General features: G+C 48.0%; 1 protein-coding gene across 5 annotated transcripts in view; it reads left to right on the top strand.

Moving 5' to 3' along the window:
• OSBP2 (oxysterol binding protein 2) overlaps positions 1-15,574 on the top strand; it is a 181,073-nt gene that overhangs the window by 68,282 nt on the left and 97,217 nt on the right. Inside the window, exon 1 of one of the 5 annotated variants that reach the window (XM_070628518.1) lies at positions 15-195. The exons of the other annotated variants lie outside the window; for them this stretch is intronic. The gene's annotated coding sequence lies outside the window, so the exon portion shown is untranslated. Of the gene's footprint in view, positions 1-14; positions 196-15,574 lie in introns of those variants that run through there. 5 annotated transcript variants of the gene reach the window in all.

The raw sequence follows: 15,574 nt of genomic DNA, 5'->3' as shown, positions 1-15,574 counted from the left end.
AGCCCTATTCTGATATCACAGCCCAGCGCTTGGAATTATCCCAAGCAGCCCAGGTTCTGCTCTTAGAGCAACCGAGGCCAACGTTTGTGCAGGGGGTGAGGCGGGCTTGGGTGGCTGGTGGCCTTAGGGGCTGACCCTAAAGAACATCTGGTCAGTCTGCCATCCTGTTCCTCCAAAATGAAAATCTTCTAAAAGGTAGGACTTTGAAGGCTTTCCTCCTGTCCCTGCTGACTGTGGTCCCCCAAGGTGGAAATAAGTTCTTGGGGAGTCTGGAATTGTTCTGGCCCTGGAAACAGCTCCTAGGAAACCTGCTGCCTTTGTGCCTTGGGATGCAAGTGGCCTGGAGAAATGGTGGTCTCCCCTTGGTCCACTCAACACTCTTCTCTTCCTGTTTGAAGGAACGGTTTCCTGTAAGGCAGTGTTCCTTACACGCTGGGGAAAGTTGTTCCTCATGGAGAATGCCTGCACGTTTTGAGCCGTGGTGGGTTCTTCTGTGGCCGCCTCCTCCCTGTTCACTCCTCAGAGGCCAGGTGGGAACAGGGGTGCACTCTTCTCAGAACAAAGGGAAAATGTAGCCACATTCAGGCTATTAACTCTCAGAGCCCTCAGTCCCAAGGAGGGGAAGCTCCGTTCTCTTAACAAGTCAGAAGGTGTCAGGAGATCTCTTGTGAGCTTCTTAAATTAGTAAAATATTGGCTGGCATGGATTAAACAACATAATAAAAAACTCAATAACTTCTCTCTGACTTTGGTGGGCATAAAGTCCCCTGGGGTGAGCATGTAAAATTCTTAGGGGAAGACCAGTGAGATTTGATCTGATGGTCAGATGGCGCCCAGGAACCCCCATTTTTATTAAGCATTCCATGTGTGGTTATTCCGGTCCCCCAGGGATCTCATTTTAAGTAACACAGTCTGCTCAGACTCCCTGGATTGCTTGCCACAGCTGGTTTGATTCCCCCATTCCCAAATTCCATGTTTCCATGGAAGAGAGAATGTAGGGCATTTACCAGGTCCATTTGTGTCTGAGTTCTTGGCCCCTGTCTTCCAAGGGTAGGTGCAGCCTTTTTCTCTACCTAATAAGAAGGATTATGTCTGTGTTGGGAGTCCTATACCTTTTACTCATCAGAAACTCTGTCTTCATGGTCCTCACTGGACTGGCATGGATTAACAATACAATAAAGAGAATGTATTGTTTCCCACTGAGAAAGAATATGGGTGTGAATTATTGGTCATTGAAACTGATAGTGGGCAAGAATATTGCTGACCAAAGGGATGGCTTCTGTTTCTGTGGTGGCCCCAGGATGAACACTTAGTGGTACCCAGCAAGGTAGCCAGTGTTTATCAATGGGTTAGCAGCTCAAGGCGGGTATTCCCTCCCTAATTTGGCTGTAAATTCAGGTTTCCCCAAGAATGCTACACAGCCTTCAGAACATATAAACGTATCCTGCCTCGTTTGGAGAGGAAGTTAGTTTCTGGTTTGGAGCCCTTTGGATTAGGCAGAGTCCAGCATCCAAGTGTCCAGGCCTGGAGCCCCTGTGGTCTCAGTGCTTTTCTCCATGCTCTGATCCAAGTGGGAGGCAGGATGTGTCCTGCCCCCGGTCCTTGGTCGTTGGTCCTCAGGTGTTGGGACAGAGGGGTTGACCCCACCGAAATCCTCCAAAATGCAGATGGGTCAGCCTGGCTTCCTCTCAAACTCTTCTCCGCTCTGACTCACACCTGGGCCACCTCATCTAGTAAGAGGATTTCCCCTCAGCGATGCCAGGACTGGATATTGGCTCACTCCAGTCCACTTGCCCAAGGAAGGGGAGGCCCTGACTGCCCGTCCTGGTTTTTGAGGAGAGAAAAACCAGTGCCCACTTTGAGAAATGAGGTTTTGGGGATTTTGTTAAAATGAAGGACAGAACTCTGCAGGTCAGGACAGCATCCCTAAGGCTCCTTGCAGGTGGAGCCAGCGCTTTTACTTTACAGCTTCAGCAGAACCTCGGGTATAGTTGTTGCTCAGCAAACATGTCGGTTGAAAGAGGTACAGGTAAAAGCCTCAGATAGGACAGTTGGGCTCAAGGATGCTGCGAAACCTTGGGGATGGGATTTTTTTAAACTTTCGGTTTTTTTGTTACGGGAAATGTAAGACATAAACAGAAGTGGACTGAAGAGTCTCAGAAACCTGCACATACCTGTCACCCAGACACAGCAGTTGTCTACTCAATCTTGTCTCTATGCCTCCACCCTCCTCCCCCATCCGGTATCATCTTGAAGCTAGTTGCAGACATCATCATATCATTCATTGTCAATATTTCAGGATGTACCTTTAAAAGATAGGATTCCTTTTTTTTTTTTTAACAGAGCCGAAGTACTATTATCTCATCTAAAAAATTAATGATAATTGGAATGAGGTTTGTTTAAACGAGCCAGTACTCTCCCTGGTGTCTTAGAGCATGTGCGGGAACTAGAAAAGGGAATACAGGGGCTGAGAGACATCTGTGTGCTTCCAGCAGAGACGGCTGGGCTTTATTCAGAGTCTAAAGAAACCAGAGAGGAAGTTAACATCCCTCAGCTGGGAGAGAATTCTGGCCCTTCCCAAAGCAGCAGGGCTTGGGTGGAGTAGGTCGTCATGGAAGGATGGAGACTTCTAATGGCTTGGCCTTTCCAGGGGGCTCTGTAGAATAAAGGGTGGGGCATGAGTTGGAGTCAGTTCTCAAGTATCCACATTAGCAAAGGCAAGAGCTACCAGAAAGAAACTCAGCAAAGTGAGGGTATTTTGTTCTGTAGGAGGGGTTGGCAATTTGAATTTAGATGTGGTCCCATGACCCATACAGATGGCAGCAGCTTACCCCCAAGGGACCCATATAAATCAGTGCCAGCTGAAAGAGGCTCAGCGTAAATGGGTCACCAGCGAGTTTGAATGTATGTGCAGAATTCGAGGAGACTGATGTTCAGTTCTTGGAGAAACTGAGTTGGAGTTTCACAGTGAGGGTGACAGGCAGCCTTTGTTCTGACCTCACCTCTCCCCGTGAGACCCTCTGCCTGCCCGCTAAGCCCAGGAGCCAGCCCAGAGGTGGCCCCCGTATTTCAGTAGAAAGTAGACATTCTGAAACATGTTTGTATTGGGGGGTGGTCTTCATAAGAGGACTAGTAGGGGTCATTTGACAAAAAAAAGTAGACAAAAAAGTCATTATCTACATTTGATACATTCTTACCATTGAGATGCTTTAAGCATCGTTTTCCTGCCAGGGCAATTACCTTGATTACTAATTGCTTCCTTTATAACTAAAGGGCATAATAGCGCCTTCCTTTATAATTATCAGATTTGAAAGGCCTATGGTCTGTTGACATTTAGATGTGAACCTGCTTTCGGATCTGTGGGCATGAGTATCAGGATCTGACGCAGGCAGGGCAGTTGGCTCACTGTGCCACTAGTTTCCAAGGCAGAGGGCCCCACGTTGCCTAAAACCAAGACAGGCGGGGCTGGGACATCTCCCTGGGTACCTCCTGCACTTCACTTTGCTGGTTTGAGCTTTGATTTGGAGATAAACTTTGAAAGCTCAAGGCTAGGTGTTCTGGGCTATGGAACTGGAAGGCTGGGCTCTGTTGGGGTCCCCTCAAGCAGTTCCTGAATCTCCTTTGCATCATGGTATGAAGGGGAGTGGCTTAGTAAAAGGGGTGCAAAATTTGGGATCCTGGCTTGGCTCTGATTCACCGTGTGTCTTTGGACTAGGCCCTCAATCTCTCTAAGCCTCAATTTCTTTGCCCATCAAAGGGAGGAATAATGATGTATCATAAGATGGTTGTGAGGATAAATAACAACAACAACAATAATAATGATAATAAAATAATACACAACAACTCTAGGTGAGATAGAAGCGTGTGGCACAGCTGACAAATGCCAGTCATTATCAACATACGCCATCCCTAGCTTTTCAGCCTGGATCCCTAGTTGACAAGAGATCTATGTGTGATGGCCTCATGCATGTGGGGATGTCTCCTAATTGCACTGGAAACACCTTGATAGACAGGGACCTCTTTACTAATTCTTTTTTTTAAAATTATTTTTTCATGGTTTTCTGTTCAGAGTCAGTTGGTGGCAGGGAACAAAAACCCACCCAAATTGTCTTAGGTAAAAGTAGGGGATTATGCTTGGGGTGCATCCTGGAGAGAGAGGATGTGTTAGCTCGTCCTCCCTCTGACCCTCCCACTTCTGATTCTCTCCCAGTATCCCCTCCATTTCCTTTTCCTCTGCAGACTGGCTGCTTTATTCCTCTATAACTTTGTTCTGCTAGTGAGCCTGACTTGCCCTGGCTGTGTCCAGCCTCCTGGCTGCTGTCTCTGGGCCCTAGTTTCAAATTCTTGGGCTAGAGGCTTCAGTGCAGCTTGGAACAGAAACCCAACCCTGTTCCCATCAGGCATGGCCAGGGGGTAGGGTCACGCCTGAGGGACGATCTGAATGTCTTTAATGAGGGAGCATGAAATCCTGCCCCTTTTCTGGGTGCTTCTAAGATGTGACCTCTTCTACATACCCTTCCCTGATTACCTCCAGCCTCCATCCAGTGGTCCCTCACTGCTCCCACCAGGAGCAGGAGCGGGAGCAGGAAGAGAACAGGAGGGTAGGCAGCAGCTATATGGGCTCCATGCGCTCTGCAGCTGCCCCTTACCCATGCCTAGCCCAGGCCAGGGAACTGTGATGAGCTCGGACCCAGCTCTGGAGGGAGGCCAGGCCAGCAGGCAGGCGCAACAACCATGAATTGTGGAAGAGAATCCTTGGGGGACAAGACAGTCCCCTGGAGGCAGGGGCAGGAGACATGGAAGCTTCCAGAGGCCCCTCACAGGCAGCCTGGGTTGCCAGGGGGCCTTGTAAGCACAGAAAGAGCTGGGCCCAATGGAGGCTGGCTCTCGGCAGCATAGTGGTTGCCCGTCCATAAGTGGCATGCCTAGGCACAGTGGCACCAGCAGCCAAGGGCCTCAGTGTAATTCCTACAACTTGGACTGGTGCGAAGGGCTGTCCTCATCTGGAGGGGGGTGCCAATAGGTGGGGCTCCGGGCTGGCCACTCTGTCAGCCTAAGTAGCTTCCCTTGTTCTGTGTCTGGTGGTCTCTGGTGAAGGATATCTGTTTGAAAAATGGATTCTACTGTAAGAGGTTTGAAAACCGTTGCTCCAGAGCTTTCACCTGAGATTGGGATTGGCTTCAAAAGTGATGTTGAGCCTGAGGGTGTCAAGGGGCAGGGCCTGGTCGTTTTCATGATCTCTCTGTTTGTCCCCTCGACAGGCCCCCCCACCCCCTGCCCCGGCCACTGCAACACACACGAAAGGAAACCTGTGGCGGCAACTCCCTGGAAGGCTTCACAGACCTTGGCCTGGTCTTGCTGTTGCCCCTGTTCAGCTGACAGTGCTCTCCAGGGGCTACCACATCTGGGGTCCTTTCTCCTCCCACAGAAAGGAGAGAGGCCGTGCTTGTGCACAGGCCCTCAATGCCTGGATGTAGAAGAAACATTCCATCCAAGCCCCAGATGTTTGGTGTGCACAGTGCCACATACTCGTAGGCCCCCTTCGTCCAGGTTAGAGCAGAGAAAAGCGAAGCTGGGCCAACAGGCAGCCACAAGCCCGGAGAGCCAGGCCGAGTGCTCAGGCAGGAGTTAGCGGCTCCTGCAGCCTCGGGCACTGCCCTCTGTAGAGTGAGAAGAATTAATTGTAGTGGGTTCGTGGGGGACCAGGATGGAGGCTGCAAGCTGGCATTCTGGTGGGCAAGTTCTGGCTGTAGATGACTGAGTGGGTTTTCCTCTCCCACCGGTATCCACCTTACATTTTTCTTTGGAAGGCAGTCAGAAATGCTTGACTGCTCGGAGATGAGGAAGTCTCTCTTGAGGAATGGGGTTTTCAGTTTAATAAGGCTCTTGAGTCATGGCACCGTACCTGCCTTGGAAGAAGTGCAGCTACAGTGAGCCCATCTTTCCTCATCTCTGTTAAGCATCAGAAGTGGGCAGGCCAGACTGCCCCATGGGACATCTTGTCACTGATAAGGCAGCTCTGTGTTTGCAGAGAACTCCTACTCTTGGACGTTTTGTGAGCTTAGCCAGAAGTGTCACCTTCAGGGCCTGGCCACAGAAGCCATAGAGCCCTAGCCATCCTGGTGGCAGCTATGCCGGCTCCAGGCAAACCTGTGACTGGTTAGGCCTGGCTTTCCATCCCCTCAGCTGAGTGCCATCCTCTGTTCCATTTGCCTCTCTGGACTTCAGCTTCCCATCTGCAGGAGGGAACCTGCATTTTGTCAAAATGACGAGAGACAGCTGGTGTGAGCCCCATGGGCTGTGGAGTAAAACACACAGGGGATGGCTGTTGTTATGTCATGAGTGTTCTTCGCCAGAACACCCTCCTGACTCCCCAGCCCAGGTCTGCTAACCACCCCCAGTGGCTGCTCTCCTGGCCCCTGGTGCCTCTTCCTCATAGCACTCACCACAGTTGTGGTTATTGTTCACTTGTGTACTTATCTGTTTTAATGTCTGCCTTCCCTGATAATCCCTGTGCCTAGGCCTTGTTCTTCTCAGAGTTGACATGCAGCAACTGTTTGTTGGGTGGATAAAGGGAGAGATGGAGGGAGAGAGAATGAATGAACAAGTGTGAGAACTGGGTGTCTGGTGCTTTGGCCAGGCACAGTGGTTCCTTTGGTCCCTACATTCTGGGTGCAGAGCTTCCAGGCCATGCAGGTAAGTTGTGTGGGAGTCCTTACAGAGCCAAGTTTGAAAAGCAGGTCCTTCTGAAGGGCTTATCAGGAGTGTGGGAGGTCAGGAGGGACCCCAGGGTGACTCCAGGCAGCTAAGCTGGAGAGACCTCAGCAGGAGCAATGGTGTCCTTAGCAATGTGCAGTCCAGCGGGAGTCGCCATATTTAGCCCTCCAGAGGCTGCTGTTCATGTGAATTGCGGTGGAGGCTAGAAACATGTCGGTATGAGTGATAATACAGGTATCTGACTTTTGCACCTGTGCAAGATCACTGTGTTGTAGTCTTCATCTCCTGAGTGGAGGAACAACCCCAGCCCCTAGCACCAGGATCCTAACGACCAATGAGCGGTGGCTCCTGAGAGAAGGAAGAGACCCTACGGCTCTGGATCCTGCCTTGGCTACTCAGCTGTGGTATTCCGGCAAGCCCACTGGCTTTGGCTTCCTCATCTCTGAAACAGGGACAGCCCCAGTCCTGGCCCAGCTGACTTCACAGGGTGGCTGTGAGGCTTGATGAGTGTGTGCAGGAGGAAGAGTTGCCAGGGGTCACTGTTGGGTTGTCATCATTGGCAGGGGTGTCCAACAATAAAATTGGGCCACCTCAGCCCCTCTGTGGGGTGATGGCCACCGTGGAGAGCATTGTCTTTGGAGTCAGTACCCAGGCATCAAGCTAGCCAGGTGGCTTTTGTTAGGAATGTGCCATCATCCAGGACCATTCGGTCAGAATGCTGGAGGTGAAAAGGGGGTTCCCAAACATTTCTTTTGAGAAGAAAGCTTTATTGTTTTGTAAAAATACTCACTGGAAAAAGAAAAGTGCAAACCATACTGAAAAACAGATAATAGGGAGAAAAATCTCGAATCTACTAACCCCAAAATGATCACTGTTAAATCTTTACTGAACAGCATTCCAAACATTTCTTTGTGCATATATACACCTTTAGATCTAGGTATATAATTTCACATGATGGGAAAATTCCCAATATGCGGTTTTGTAACTGACTCATTAAACTCGACATGTTGTGGATATTCCGTGCCAACGAATATACATCTGTGGCATCACTTTTTATTAGGGAAACTTTCTAACAAGTTACATACATGTATATATACACGTACATATCCATATATATAGTCCCATGTTCTTATCATTCACTTTCCAACAATTATCAATTTATAGCCAGTCTTATTTCATCTCAGCCCCATCTTTTGTTCTCCCCATTACTATTATTTTTATTGTGGTAAACGTACATAACATAGTATTCACCATTAGTGACTTTTAGCACATCCACAATGTTGTGCAATCATCACTTCTATCTAGTTCCAGAACATTTTCATCACCCCAAAATGAAACCTCATACCATTAAGCAGTCATACCCTATTTCCCCCTCCTCTCTTTCCCTGGCAACCACTAATTTGCTTTCCTCTTCTCTTATTTTAAAGCAAATGTCACCTGCAAACATTTTACTGTGTATCTCTAAAAACAAGGACTCTCTTAAAAGCATAAATCCAAGACTACTATCATACCTGAAATAACAACTCTTTAATATCATCACCTGTTCAAGTATCTAACTATAGTGTCATTTTAATTAGTGTATAATATTCCATTGAATGGATATAGCATAATTTAAACATTTTTTAGCCATTCAGGTTGTTTGCTTGTTTCCCTATTATCAAAAAAAAAAAAAAAAAAAAAAAAAACCCACTGGGACAGGCATTTCTGTGCTCACATTTTTTTTTCCCCCCACTGGTGTGATTACTTCCTAGGGGTAAATTCTTAGAAAAGGGATTACTAGGTCAAGTGCATCCTTCCTGTTTTGACATTGTTGCCAAATTATCCTCCATAAAGTTTGTTCCAGTTTACACTCCCGTTAGCAGAAGATGCATGGCTTGGTTAAGGGGAGGTACTCCCTGGAAATATTCGTATGTTAATCCTTTGCCATAGCTCATGTAAAAGTGTTGCTACTCTTCCGCTTGTACAGAAACGCCTGGTCTCACTGGCTCAGGGTCTCGTGGATGCAATTGTAGCTCAAGGCCATCAGTTGATAACTGAATGTGGGAGAAAAATGCCGTAGTGCCCACGGTGACAGCCCACGCGGCCCTTCAGCTCTGGGAGGGCACGGAGCTGTCGGGGAGAGTAATGGCAGCAGCCTGGGAGAGTAGGAAGACAGAAAGCCCTATTAGTGGAGCCGTGCTGGTTCGCAGAGACGCTCATCAGTCTGGAAGCCAGGGAAGCTGGTGGGAGGAAATTGATACTCCATCTTTTGGAGGAGAGGGAGGAAGAGGGAACTGGTGAGAAAAATCATCCTCCGCTATTCACTTAAACTTGATTTCCTACGTTATTAAAAACATTATAGTGACATTAAAGGAAATTTAGAAGAAGAAATGAAAACATTGCCATGATCCCAGCCATTGCCATTCCTTTGGGGCCCCACTCATACCACCCACACACCCACACACAACTGAAATTGTAGCGACCATCAGCACATTCTCCTTTCACTTAGCTTTACAGCATCGGTATTCCAGGCTGTTCTGCAGCCTTGGTTGGCACTTTTTGTGCTTGTTTCTCTTCTGTCAAGAGCTGGGTCACAGTTTTCTTACCCTGCTGTCCTTTGATTGGACAGCTGAGCAGCTCGCAGTTATAACTGTTATAACTATAACGCCTCACTGAACACATCCATTCATGTAGCTCCCTTCTCTTCTATGACATTTTCCCAGGAAAAGCTGTATTGGGTAGGCGGTGTGGATGGTATTGTGGCTCTTGATTCCATTGTCCTCTAGTTGTTTTCAAGAAGAGGATGAGTACCCCGTCCCCAGGAGGGCACAACATCGTAAAGCATAAGTAGTACAACATGAAAATGATCTAGAAATAATTATTCGTGTACTGGGGGCACATGATCAAACTTTTTTCAGATGGGGTGCATAACCATAACAGTTTGGATGTCTGGCTTGTGGGTTCTTTGAGGACCAGCACCACTTTTTACTCCTCTCGGTGTCCACCACCCAGCACAGAGTGGCATTCCACAGACATTTGGCAAATGCTTCTGCAAGGCAGTCCCAGGCAGCACTGCCACCTGCCATCTCCTGAATGGATGGACATCAGCATTCTCAGGAAAGCGATGCCATCCTGCCTCAGTTGCCTTGGCCTCCGTGCCCTTCCTGGGGTGAACTTGTTGCTGCGGGAGCTAGACAGAAGTGACTCTGCTTGGCAGGAACCCACATCCTGCCCTTCCCTGGGAGAGCCCCAGAAAGAAAGGAAGCACATTTATTTGAAAATATCCCCAGTTCCTTCCCAGAATGAAGTGGAATTAGAGCCGAGGGGACAAAGGAGAAGTTCAGTCTCACACTTGACTGGTGGGGACCCAAGGCAAAAGGACCGTGGCCCCTTTGGTGGTTGGGTGCTCTTTTCCCTGCGAGCAGCTGGTCCTTGCTGCCCGTCCCAGCCCACCTTTGCAGCACTGCCCTTTGCTGTTCCTCTCTCCCTCACGTTCCCTCCCAGCTCCTCTGTTACACAGAAATCCAGCTTATCCCCATTCCTCAGGCTCGCCTCTGCTCTTCAGTATTCTTTTGATCGTCATTTTTCCTTTTAGACGTGTATTCTGTGTGTGCCAGTCAGATTCTCATTCAATATGAAGCAAAAACCCTTAGTCTGTTTGTAGTCTATTTAAAACCAAATGAAGATGCCTGAATTGAATGATCATTCAGGCTGAGCATCCATTCCTCAAGGGGCTCACAGCCCCGGGTGAGCAGAAAGGCATGCTTATTTAGTGTTATTTAAAAACTGCAAGTCACCCAGTATCATTTTCTAGAGCCCAGTGCCAATGCTTTTGCAGTAAATATGCTACAATGGATTCGTTTCCTCTCAGAATTTGGCAAAGTGATTATCCAGTAATAAGTCCGGGGTACATTGAGCCACTAGTGAGTGGCACAGCTGCTGAAAATCTCATGAGTGAGTTTTACTCAGCCGCTACTATGTGTGAAAACCTGACACTTATGAGATGGGGATCAGTGCTGCAGGGTTGTGACTCTGGCATTTTCCACGTTCTGCTATAATGCACCCAGGCCATTTTAATTTGATCCCTTTGGTGTTTGTGGCTCTAACTTGTGTCAAGTCACTTTGTTTCAAGCAACCCAAAAGTAAATGCCATGTAGTAATTATATTTTAATATTAAAAATGTTTCTTTTAGCCCACTAATACATATACATAGGAAAGGAGTGAAAATAGTGCTAGTAATGAAAAGCAGCAGCCCCACTCCCCCACCTTCCTGCATTTGGTTAACTCCATGATTCCTGCCATACCAAGTCATTTGTCCTTTGGCTCAGGCCCCAACCTGAGTTGTGGGTGTGGAGAGGCCAGTGCAGGAGCTCGGGGGCCTCTCGGCGAGGGTGCCCACAGTTCCACCTCTTCACCTCTCCAATGGAGCCTACACTCCCCAGAGACACGCTTTTTCTGTTTCTTTGTGTGAAATGCCCTTGCAGTGGGTTGAAGCATTCTGACCTTGGGCTGCTTGGAGGGAAGGAGACCCATTAAGGGATGTCCCCCATGTCCTTTCCCTGCACCTAGTTGCTCAGGCTGACAGTGGGCAGTGCTGGGTCCTGTACAGGGCGCATCTGGAGCACCGTCCAAGTGAGTCGGGTAGTCTGTCTGAGAGGGAGGGATTGTTATCTCTTACCACAGAGGAGGACCGCGGTGCCTTGCCCGAGATCACTCTTAGGAAGTGGTGTTGCTGTGATCAACATCTGTCTGCCCACCTAGACCATTGACTCTAAGAAGAGTGCCAAGTGCAGGGCCTGCCACACGGGAAATGCTCAGGAAATGTCCAGGGAATGCATGGTGGCGCCGAAATCCAAACACAAACTTTTGCAGCTTCAAAGCTGTACCTTGCTGCATCCCCGGATGAGAATGTAGTGAGGGGCAGGAACAGGTAAGACTTGTTTTGCTTATTATTTGGTAGGGGACACCCAGGAAGCTGGCCCTGGAGCTCTCTAGGCCACGGCTTGAAAGAATTCATGCAGCTTCCTGAAAGCCCAGGTGCTCTCCTGCTTCCTTGGAATAGCAGCCGTCTTGTTACGTTGAACCTCAGGGAGAGGGAAGTAAAGCATGTGAGTTGGGTTTTTATCAGTTACAGCACTGGTGTCCTTCTGCCTAAAAGCAGCTTGAGAAGATGAGCTGCAATCACAAATTGAATCCTGTCAGAAGAACACCTCTGCCTCCTGCAAAGGTCCTATCCACTTGGGGTGGAGATTCTCCAAGGAATGTGAATGATGGCCCAGCATGGACCATGGACTATGAGCTGGCCTTGTATGGGCTGACTGGGAGTCTTGTCTGCCCAGGGTGGGACAGTGTGGGGGCCGGTGGCCCAAGTGAGCCAGGAGACAGCTGGGCTTTCAGCAGGAGGTGGGAGGTCTGACCACAGGAAGGTGCCGGGCCTTGTGGTCTTGGTGGCTTACAGTGGCTATTGCAGAGGATGTGTGGAGCACGGGGTTTCTTGATGGCCAACCACTCTTTTCTTGTCTAGAATACATATGTTTAAAAAAAATCTTTACTGAGGTATAACTGACATGCAATATAAGCCTATAAAGTATACAATTTGATAACTATTGACATATGTATGCTCCCGTGAAACCATCATCACAATCAAGATAATGGACATATCCATTCCCCCAAAGACTCCCCATGCCCTTTTGTTCTTCCTCTCCAGCCCCTCCCACCTCCCCAGGCAACCACTAACCTGCTTTCTGGCACAATAGATTAGTTTGCATTTTCCAGAATCTTATACAGATGGAATTGTACAGTGTATACTCCTGTTTGGCTTCTTTCACCCAGCCTAACTATTTTGAAATTCCTTCACGTTGTTGCACATATCGCCACTTTGTTTCTTTTCATCACCAAATGGCATTCTGTTGTTGGATGCACCCCAATTTATCCATTGCCTGTTGATGGACATTTGGGTTGTTTCCAGGTTTTGGCTATTTACAGATAGAACTGCTATGAACGTTCGTGTCCAAGCCTTTGTATGGACATCTGCTTTCTTTTCTCTTGGGTAAATACCTAGGAGTGGAATAGCTGGGTCATAGGGTAGATATATGTCTACCAAGAAACAGCCACACTGTCTTCCAAAGTGGTTGTACCATTTTGCATGCCCACCAGCAGTGTGTGAGAGTCCAGGCTGGGAGAGTCAACTGTCCCAGGACAACCTGAGGAAGGTTTGAACACAGGTTTTCTTGCTGGGAAAGATTCACCCTAAGCTAACATCTGTTGCCAATCTTCCTCTTTTTTTCCCCTTCCCTTCCTCCCCAAAGTCCCAGTACATAGTTGTATGTTCTAGTTGTAAGTCCTTCTTGTTCTTCTATGCGAGCTGCTGTCACAGCATGGCTACTGACAGAGGAGTGGTGTGGTTCTGTGCCCAGGAACTGAACCCAGGCCGCCAAAGCAGAGCATGCTGACCCCTAGGCCATCAGGACTGGCTCTGAACACAGGTTTTCTTGATGAAGAAACACTCATTTTGCCTTTTTAAAAATGATTGTATATTTTCTCAGGCACTACAGTGTCTTATGTCCTCTTTCCTTCAAAGAGTAGGGAACCTGGGCACATAATGTCCTATTCATTGGTACCCCGAGGGGAATCGGGGAAGACAGCTCACCGCAGACACAAGTTCTGCCTGTTTTCATTCTGCTGGGGTCTTGAAATACCACATCTCAGAAGCAGAGAGAGTTGTTCAGAGAGCATATTTTTGTCTAAAGGTAAATGAACAACTCTATAATACTGCTGATACCGTTACTCCCCAAATCAGACAAGTTATATGAAATCTTTACCTTTGAGAATGTTTGCATAAGAATGCAATTTATGAAGATTCCTTATTTTGGGAAATAGAAAAACTGTGGCACCTTGATGCAAAATGTGCCTTTTCTCAACCTGGTGTTCCTCACCAACATTGCCCCTGGGCCCTGGGGGCTTCCCAGAGCCATGCCTGTTTTGGTCCACCAGGCAGGTGATGGCCAGGAGAGCTGGAGTCTCAGAAATGTCCATCATAATCATGAGGACTGTATTAATTAAAAGTTGTCTTCAGCGTGTGAGTACCTTTAGAATGACTGTCCCCTCCCATGAAGAGGCTTTAGAAGCAGTATTTTCAGAATTGGCTCAGGTGTCCATGGTCCAGCCCGAGTGGGTAGTCTCACAGAGCCGAGTCTGCTGTGGGTGGAAATCCTGGGTTTTCATTTTTAAAACCAGGATAGCATCTCCAGAAATAGATTTATGTATTTACAGGAATTCACCGATAAAGGTGCCATTCAAATCTCTTAGGGGAGAAGGGACCATTAACAAGTGTATTTTAAATTGTATCCTTCTGGAATTTGTTGTGCAAGGTGTGAAGTAGGTATCTATTTTTATGTTTTCCAAAAGTATATTTAATTTTCCCAACAGAATTTATTCTGTTTTTGAGCACTCTACTGGCCATTGATGTCTTTATCCATCCTGTGCCTGTATCCCACAATTTAATCCCTGTAGCTTTAAAGAATAGTTTAACAGCTGGTAGGATAAATCCTCTCTCATTGTTCTTTAATTTCAAAAAGGTATTGGGATTTTTCTGTGTAAATTTTAAAATCAGCTTTAGTTTCATTTAAAATATTCCCTTGGGATTTTGTTTGGGGTTGCTTTTCAACTGTAGATTAAGTTTTCCTCTCTAACCATGTAAAGTGTGGACCACATTTTGTTCCTTGAATAATTTTAATCATAGATCCGGAGCACCAGTACCTTGCACATATTAGTGCTTAATATTTCTGAGCTAGACAACGTGCTTTCTTGCTAAATTTTATAGAGGTTAGTATTTTTTAAGTTGGTGTAGAATAAATATTTACTCCACAATATTTATTGTTTCTCTGTACCAGGCAGTGCTAGGAGGTGAGGATTTAGTGGAAAACAAAACCAGTCCCTGCTGCCAGGGACCTCACTGCCTGCTGTGGGAGGCAGACAAATCAACAGAAAATCACGGTGGAGTGTGTCCAGTGCTTCACCCTGGCAAAGGAAGCAGAAGGAGAGGCAGCCAGCCCAGTTTGGCGGGTCAGGGAAGGCTTCCTGGCAGAGGTGATGTGTAAGCTGAGACCTGAAGGGCAAGGAGGAATTAGTCTAGTGAAGTGACAGTGAAACAAGTGAAAGTGAGGCCTGGAGGAGGGGGAGAGAGCATGGCTATCCAGGGAGCTAAAGACAGTTCAAGGGTGGCGGGAACAGGGAGAGGTGGGGTGGGGTGGGGTGGGCATGTCCCAAGATGAGGCTGGAAGGACCAGCAGGGGCCAGATAATGGATCAAGAAAGGCCTTCCCAGCCAGATTCTCCACTGGATCCAAGGGCTGCCAGCTGGAGCCTGACACACTCAGCTTTGCTCCTCTGGCTGCAGGGTGGAGAATGTGTCAGAGCAAGGCAGGACTGTGGCTGAGGGGCTAGTGGCTCCAGGTGACAGGTGGCGCTGGCAGGGGGGTTGGCAGTAGGGAAGGGAGAGAAGCATTGGGATTTGAGAGAGCTTCAAGGGGCAGAGCAAAGCTCTTTGTCCTGTTTGTTTCTCATGGTGTCTTCAGTACCAGAGTCCAACCAAACTGGCATCTCAGCTGTGTCACTTTCCCTCCACATGACCTGGGACAAATGATCTAACCCAACCCCCTACCCTCCTCGGCCCCAGTTCCTTTATTTGAAGAATCAGGCTGTTGTGAGGATGTATAAAGTGTCAGCAGTGTGCCTGGCTGCCGGGCCCGTATGGCACCAATACAAGTGACAGTGATAATGATGGTGGTCGGGGCACTTTGATCAGCTGCAACGTGTCCTCTCCTGCTGAGTAGGAAAGGGGAAGGGAAAAGAATGATACCATCTCCTTTTGTCTCCTGT

This window comes from Equus przewalskii, chromosome 7 (assembly GCF_037783145.1).
Source record: "Equus przewalskii isolate Varuska chromosome 7, EquPr2, whole genome shotgun sequence".
NCBI classification, from domain to species: domain Eukaryota; kingdom Metazoa; phylum Chordata; class Mammalia; order Perissodactyla; family Equidae; genus Equus; species Equus przewalskii.
Note: the sequence above shows the minus strand (reverse complement) of the source record. Positions and strands in the feature narration are given on the sequence as shown.